Raw genomic sequence first — 8,838 nt, 5'->3', positions numbered from 1 at the left:
AAAGTGGCTTCTTCCACCATGGGAAACTCTTAACAGCTCACAAAATCATTATTACACAAGGTTCACCCTGTTTAAACCAACCAAAAACAACACCCAAAATAAAAAGCTGAAAATGTGTTGCTGGAAAAGCACAGCAGGTCAGGCAGCATCCAGGGAGCAGGAGAATCGCCGTTTTGGGCATGAGCTCTTCTTCAGGAATGAGGAAAGTGTGCCAAGCAGGCTAAGATAAACGGTAGGGAGCTCCCTACCTTTTATCTTAGCCTGCTTGGCACACTTTCCTCATTCCTGAAGAAGGGCTCATGCCCAAAACGTCGATTCTCCTTGTCCTTGGATGCTGCCTGACCTGCTGCACTTTTCCAGCAACACATTTTCAGCTCTGATCTGCAGTCCTCACTTTCACCCAAAATAAAAACACCAACATTCACCACTCACTGTCTTTGAGTCCAATAATCCTCAACCCAACTGAAACTAGAGATTTTAATCCCAGATGAGACCACAATTTGCAATTGACCAGATCAAACCCCCTTCAAATATATCATAGAGATAGCCTAGACACTAACTTTTATCTCATTTACAGACAAGTGTAAGGTGTTGTGTTCCACATTTAATTCACACTACCAGGCTTTAACCAAACCACACTTTATTCTTACCCTACAGTTAAAATACAGACAAGAAAGAAGAAATGGTGCAACTTTAACTCTATTGGAAAATTCTGAAGAGTTTTCTGAAAAGGTCAAATATCCCAGCCAATTTATGGGAATTTCTGAATTGTGATTGACCAAAATGGGAATGTCTCATGGAAAATATTGATCACATTGACATTGAAAGATTTCATCAGGAATGTGCAGAGGCAAAGTTGAGGGATCTGAGAGAGCACAAACCTTCTAACCGACCTATTACATAAGCCTTAAGCACCACTTACTCATGTGGACCAATTTGCAGATTGCACATTGGACTTAACAGCTATCTCAGAATACAGTAAACTGGAATGGATGCAAATCATCCTCGAATCTGAGGGACTGTCCAATAGAAGAAAATTAATTTCCTGCTTTCTAAGATGATGTTGCAGATGAACAACATAACAATGTGAAATAGTAGGATGACTAGGGTAGATTTTTGGGAGACACCAGAGGTAATGGTGCAGGAATAGAAAGAGAAGCCAGTAAATGACTGACAGAAAGTTATGAGAAAAATATAGAACGATCTTTTAAATTGTATTGTTAGCAAGGCAAGGAATTATTCCCATTAAGAAGTATGGTGAGTTGCCTTGAATCACTGCAGTATAAATGGAGTAGATATATCCACAGCTTTATTATAGCAGGATTAAAGTGTAACAGTAAAGTCTTACTTTAATTTTCTAGGGTCCTGCTGAGATGACTCCTGGAGTGCTATGTACAGCTTTGATCTCTTTATCCTAGGAAGGATACACTAGTGATGGGGTGGAATGACGAAATGAAACACTCGATGCCCAGGTGCACTTTAAGCATCAAAGAGTTTATTGTTTTAAACTGTGGGGAGAGACCCTCTGGTAGTTCAGTAACTTCTCCACTGAAGACAGGGGAGATACTTACATTTACATTTACATTTACACTTACCCACCTCAGTTGTTATAGATCAATCGTATTATTAATTGATTTTATACAGATCCAATCAGGGAAAGCATTATGACTGTGTGATCAGGATATAGACAGTTTTAGGCCATCCCATGATTGCATAATGTTTACCAGTCTCCCTTATCAATTACCCTTGTGCCTTCACAATATACCTTGTTCAACCAGACTTAGTATCAGTTATACAGCACTTCCCTGCTGATATTAGAAGGTTGTTCTCTCTACCTTAGAGTGAATATTCACAGAACACAATTAAATCCCATGATGCCTATACATTTATAACTTAGTTTTGAAATATGACCAGTAGCTACAGTTACCTGGAGGACTTAACATCATGATCTGTGTGTGGTCAGACTCTTCCCTTCTATCCCATAATGAATACCAGACTTTGAACCAGTCTGGTAAGGAGGTTTCTCTCAACGTTCCTCAAGGCTATACTTTATCTAACTGTCTCTACACAAGTAACTACAACTTCTTCAGTTCCACAGGCCCATTGTATATGTTTCACAAGACCTTTGTGTGTCAACTTAATCTAGTTAACTTGGAAGTACACCTTCTATGAAGGCAGCTAATTACTCTGGCTTATTGATTAACTTCAAACAGCAGACAATGGAAGCTGCTGTTTCAGTTCGAATCTTCGTCAGCCATTTTATGTCAAAGTTTACTTCAGCCATGAGCTGCATTAACACTCATTTTCGAGGGAGTGCAGTGAAGGTTCACTCATCTCATTTATGGGATGAGGTTAATATCCAGCAAGAAAAATTTACCAGACTGGAGTTATGTTCCCATTACTCATTCTGAAATATTCTTATTGAAATGTAGACATTTTGCAAAGGGTCAGATAGGGTCAATCTTTAGAAGAGGTTTCTCTTGATTTTTGGAGTGTATAACTAGGTCTTGCAGTCTTTAAATAAAGCCTCATCAGTGAAGACTGTGATGAGGAGAAATTTCTTCCCTCAAAATGTTTTAGAGTTTTGGAATTTTTGATGATGGAGGACTGTTGATCCTCAATCAGTGAATATAGTCAAGACAGATTTTGACAGAATACTGGATGCTGAGGGATTTAGAGTACATGGGGATTGTAGAACAGGAATGTGGAGTTAAAGGAGAAGATCAAATGATATCATACTTAATGATGTAGCAAGCTCGAAGGGCTGAATTACTTACTCCTGCTCCTATTTCTCATTTTTTATTTTTGAATGAGGAGCAATGCCCTCTCTACCACTTCCAATTACACTGTATTTGGAGGTAGTGTTAATCCTTTCAACTCTGGGGAACAGAATCTCCTTGTGCGTTCTTATGGCCTGCAGCAACATGTCCAAAGATGGGTTGCTGAAGTGCAGTGCTGCTTTGCCACATTGAACTGCCATATTTGCACATTGCAGTTCTTTTTACAAATCTCTAGGATCCTTAATAACTGATCTGTGCAGAATATCTTTAAATAATTGAGTTGGAAGAGAAAGATGGAGGTCATCATCTTGCCTACTTGTTTTATTTAGTTTGAATCTGGGAAGTAAGATGCAAATGCAATAACTGGTTTAAAAAGTCACAGACAATCAGATTGTTGGATTGCTGATGTGCTGCTGGCCTCCAACATTGCAAATGGGTCAAAGTTAAACTGCAGCTCCAGACCTTTGTTCTCATGCATGCTACTTTTCCTTAGATCTATCGTATCAGAGGGTGTGTTGCACAGGGATGCACAGGGATGCTGAATGCTCTTAGAGGCAAGGGTTGAAGAAATTCTCAGTTGAACTCACGCAAATATTTCCTGTGCAACAGTAATAAACCTCTTTCTATGCGTTCGCCCAGAGTCCCTTAATCGTTTCCTTATGATTAACCTGATTTAAAGATTGAATAAATGCAGTCCCATTAACAACACAGATCACAATCATAACCCCATTGAATGATTGTTATTTGAAGCATACATTAGATCAAAGCCAAGTATTCTGGAAGATTTTCTTGCCAAAGAGAAATCATACCATAAGAATTTAAGAAAATGGAACAGGAATAGTGCATATGGTGCATCAAGTCTAATTTGTTATTCAATATGAGCAAGCTGACCCTGATCTTTAATTGTATTTTTTCATTTATTCTCCATATCATTTGACTGCCTGAGAGAGGAAAAAGCTGTCTACCTCATCCTTAAACATATCCAATGTTACAATATTCATAAATCTCCAGGCTGGAGAATTCAAAAGATTTGCAATCCATTAAATGAAGAAATTTCTCCTCATCTCAATTGTAAATGATTGGCCTTTTCCCTGCATGGGTCCAAGCAATGCCAATCTTTTGGCAAATACCTGATGAGTGGCAGCTTGTTCTGAGAACAGTAAGATAGTGTTAGAATCTCTTAAGGGTTGCAAAAGGGTGAATAGTTAATGAAGCAATTTTGGTAACATATGGTGAGACATCTCATTTGGCCTTGTGGCAAAAAATCTCCAAAGAACCTGAAGCAATGTGCCAAAAAGAAACATAAGATTCAGTCCTCTGTTTGTATCTCCACAGTTGCTGTCAGACCAGTTAGTCTCTGAGGCGCAGTGGAATCAAAGTTTGTAGAATCTTTTTCTTTGGAATCAACATGATTCTAATATACTAAAAATCAAAAATGCTCATGAATGGGCGATTCTATCACTTCAATATCTAGAGACCGATTACATTCATAACTAAGTTGTTTTCATGTTTATAATCACAGCTTTATTATATTAATTTTCAAAATAATACCATGTTAATAATCAGGATATTGTTTTATTAATAGTCTGGTGCCTAATGCTTCAACAATCAGGATCATATTGCATAAATAACCACAGTCCAATGACATTAGTAATCAGGATTCTATTTCATTATTAACTTAGATCTAGTTCCATTCATTACACAAGTTAAATTGCACTAATAATCAGCAGCCTATGTTTCAACGATCAGGATATTATTAAATCAATAATCAGGATATTATGTATTGAATGTCAGAAACATTTCAATTAATAATCAGAGTTCTATTGCAGCAATAATCAGGACTGTGTTCCATTTAAGTTACTTGCCAATTGTGTCAATAATCATCACCCAATAAGATTAATAAGCAGAATTCTATGACATTAATAATCAGAGTGCAAATATGTTAATAATCCATATAGTTTCCATTAGGCAAGGATCAAAAATGTGCATCCAAATTAATGTAGTGTCCTATTATATTAATAAGCATGGTCTTCCCCTTCAACAATTGAAGACTCCCATCCACTCCACTTGCCACGCTTGTAGCCCCCTTTGGCTCATGTTTTTCACTTTTGAGTCACACATACATTAACGTTAACGTGGCATTAATATGGAGTCACATTAGAAAAAGCTTGGAAAACACTGTTCTACTCTCACCTCTTGCTCTTATTAACAATACTCTCTGACCTTCCTTTCTTTGATGCCGAATGATCTCAGCTCAGTGGAAGATTTAACTTTATCCCTTTACCTCACCCATGAACTCACCACTGAACATTAAGCTGTTATTTCCAGAATTGTCACTGTATGTGGATGAGAGCTAAGTGCTTTACAATGATTTGATAAGTATTGATTTATGAAGCATAAATTTCACTGTATTGAGTTACTTTTAATCATTGGTCTTGTTCTTGTTTAAAACCCTGGAGTCCAGTGCAATTTGTTTGATGTTCTCCCATTTGGAGGAAAATGCGACAAAATGAAACACAATCTAGAGTCAATATTTGGTCTGTTTTGATGGTCACATCAAAGGCAAAATTTTCCAAATATAATCTCCATCTCTTAAACTAATGTGCATCTTCCAAACTAATGTCCATTAAACAAGAGACAGATCAAAAGGTGCGTGCCATCATGCTGCCAATTTGACCCGACAGCTGCTTTGATGGATTATGGTACTGCTTCTCTGTAAAATCACACCAGGCATGACAGAGGATTGTAGACATCAGGCTAATTATCTAGAAGAACATTGACAGCTTATCATAGCCAGTCTAAGCACGATTGTTACTTGTATTTGTTTTTAGCTATTTTCAATTAACAATTAAATACCAGCAAAATAGCTACTTCTGTTAATTTTCTCCCTTTTTTCTGTTAAAAATCTACAAAGGTTAAAAATATTTTGGAAAATAGCATTTTCTCATCTTGCTCAGGTCAAATCAGTAATGATAAATCAGCATGTCTTAAAAAAAATTAAATTCTTGGGTGTGTAAACAGTAAATTCTGAAAATAACTGCCAAGGTACTGCTTCTAAACTCTTTGCTTTCCAATGACTGTGCAAGTGATGGTTTCCTAGGTCATAGCATTCAATACTATTATGTTATAAAAGAAAAAAAGTTTAAGTTTGACTCTTATGTGTCACAGTGCAAGTATTGCATTTTAAAATATTGCACTCTTACATCCACAAAGTACAATCAAATTTAAAGATTATCTTTTTAAACTAGGCACCAGTCATTGTTGAGCAAGCAGTGATGATATCGGAATAGGTAACAATGAACAGAACAAAGTGGTGGGAAAAACATCAGCTTGCAAACAGCTTCCAATAAAGTAGCAAGGATGGAAATCCTTTGGCACAGTGGATTATGCCTGATTTTGAGCCAGAAACTCCAAGTTCAAGTCATAGTCTTGATGACCACAGAAGATGCTTAATGACATGTCCAGTTTGATTATCCACTTACAACTTCTTCCAGTATGTCTATGACATGGAGTAAAAGGGGGGGGGGGAGTCTCCTGGAAAGCCAGAAGCACATAATAATTGCAATGTAATAGTATACTTTATGCAGAAAGACCACGTGTGCAGCTTCTTGTCACAGACTCCATGGAAAGTATCCTTAGTTCCAGGGATTAACAGAAGAAAAACATAGCAAGGAGATAAATAGAACTAATCAAATTACAGGTAACTTTTTTGAAAATCCTTTAAGCAATTTGAGGAGGCTGACAAAACAAAGCCTCATAGCAGAATAAATCTTCAAACATATGTCATAAGTTTTGATAAAATAAGCTAAGTTTGACCAAAAAATGCTGAAATCACTCCAGCAATTCTGCATCTAAACTGCATATGCCTTTAGATACTTTGGAGCTTTCAGTGAGAGCACCTTTCGTTCTTCAAAACTTTAGAGAATACAGACCCAATTTCCCCAAAGTCTTTTTATCGAATAGTCCTGCCATCTGGAAGCAAGTCCGGTGAATCTTTCTTGAGCTCCCTTAATGTCAACACTACCCTTCCTCAGATAAGGGGACCAAAATTGCATACAGTACTCCAGATCTGGTATATTCCAGTCTCTACTGAATTGAAGCAAAGTTTTGTGACTCCTGTATTGAAATCCTTTTGCAATTTAGCCTTTAGCTTTCCAAATTGCATGCTGTACTGCACATTAACCTTCAATAACTTAATGATAAGAACATCAAGGCTCCTTTGCCCTTTCCCTTACCATCCAAGAAATACTCTATACATCTGTTCATCTACCAAAGAGGATAACATCATATTTTCATGTGTTATGTTCATGCCCAATCACCAAGTATGTCCAAATCCTCCGAAGCTGCTTTCCATCTTCCTCATAGCACACATTCCCACCTAGCTTTATGCCAACCACAAGCCCCTTGTGTTCTTGACCTCATGACTGGCTAGTTGAAGACCTTCCCAAAAACATCAGCAAATTTTTCACAATTTAAATAAGTTGCAGAAATGACTGGTGCTTGTGTTCCCTTTCATTTTGCACTTGCTGCTCTTTTTCTTGACTTGTCTTTGTTGTGGGAACTCTGCTTTAGTTTATTGCACTCTTCTGGGAGTTCCATAACTGTACAAGGGAAAGTGGAACTTATAGAATTTGGATGGTTGATATCATTGCACCTTCACATGCCTGTCATATATTGGGCAACTGCTTCAATCTGTCCTCAAATTTGCTGGAATGTACAATATAGTTCACTTAAGAAAATAATCCAGTTAATCTAGGGCTTTGTCCAAATTCTGACTATACAACACAGGCTGCTTTTCCTCCAACCTATCATGTTTGTGTCACTGTGACCAACAGTGTACATGAACTAATTTGTTAAATAAAAGAGTAAAACATTAATTTCAAAATTTATCAAAGGAAATTCTACCTCACAAAATTATTGATTATAGTTTGACTAGTAGAAAATTTGTTAAAGTCCTGAATAAAAAAAGTTGTTGTTTGGTCAGTTGGTATCTACAAAGAGAAAATAGTTTGTGTAGGAATTCCCAATTTTATATTCTTATCTAATTTTGATAAAATCATGCTTAATCTTTACTCTGAGTATAGGTTTAGATTTAAGTAGATTTATGTCTGCTCATCCAAAATATGAAAAATTGTTTTTGTTTTTTTCCATTTGTTTTTGTCAATGCAAAACATTGGCTTTCCTGTGAAGATTAACATCTGCATTACACGATAATACATTTGGCATTTCCCATTCCTTACTTACAGAATTATTCTAAATAATATTTACATGAAACCTGATGGAGGATCTATGACAAAATATTCATTGGACTTTCTCTTTATATTTCTGCTATGCATCTTGAGCATTTGGGGATTTTATTTTAACATTCATGCATTATTGACTAGGGGTAAATGTCTTGCTTTTGGATTTTGGATTCAAGCCTACTTGAATTCTATTAATTATTAGCTAAATATTCTATTGAATCAAAATTTGAAGAGGTTTTGTCATTTAGCAAGATTCTAGTGCAACCCTGAATATCAGCATTATAGTTTGTATCTTATCCATTAATAACACGTTATATGATAGGCTATGCAATCAGATATGAATATAAAAATGTAAATTCCAACTCAAACTATTTTCTCTTTGTAGATGCCAACTGACCAAATAATAATCTTCTTTTTCATTCAGGACTTAAGCAAATTTTCTATGAGTCAACATTTTTTTCAGATAGAATTTCCTTTGGTGAACTTTAAAATTAACGTTTTACTCTTTTGCTTGTGTCTTATCAGCTTTAATTCAGGGCTACATGTGTATTGAAAATCATTGAACAGAAGCCAGTCCCTTTATAACTTATGTTTTGTAACTTATTATATTAAAAGATGCAAATATTGGATATTTGTAATGATGTGTATTAATACAAAAATGCCTTTTCTCCCCCCTTCAGTCATGAGCAAGTCTTCATTCCTTGTTTGAGCCAAGAAATATCATTTTTCCTGAATCCAAACTCTAGGAATTAATGATCTTCTCTCCAGGTCAACATTGGGGATGCACGCATCAGCTCAGTTTAGTTCAGTACAAA

The sequence above is a fragment of the Chiloscyllium plagiosum genome, chromosome 6, assembly GCF_004010195.1.
Source record: "Chiloscyllium plagiosum isolate BGI_BamShark_2017 chromosome 6, ASM401019v2, whole genome shotgun sequence".
NCBI lineage: Eukaryota > Metazoa > Chordata > Chondrichthyes > Orectolobiformes > Hemiscylliidae > Chiloscyllium > Chiloscyllium plagiosum.
This window is presented reverse-complemented; position numbering follows the sequence as displayed.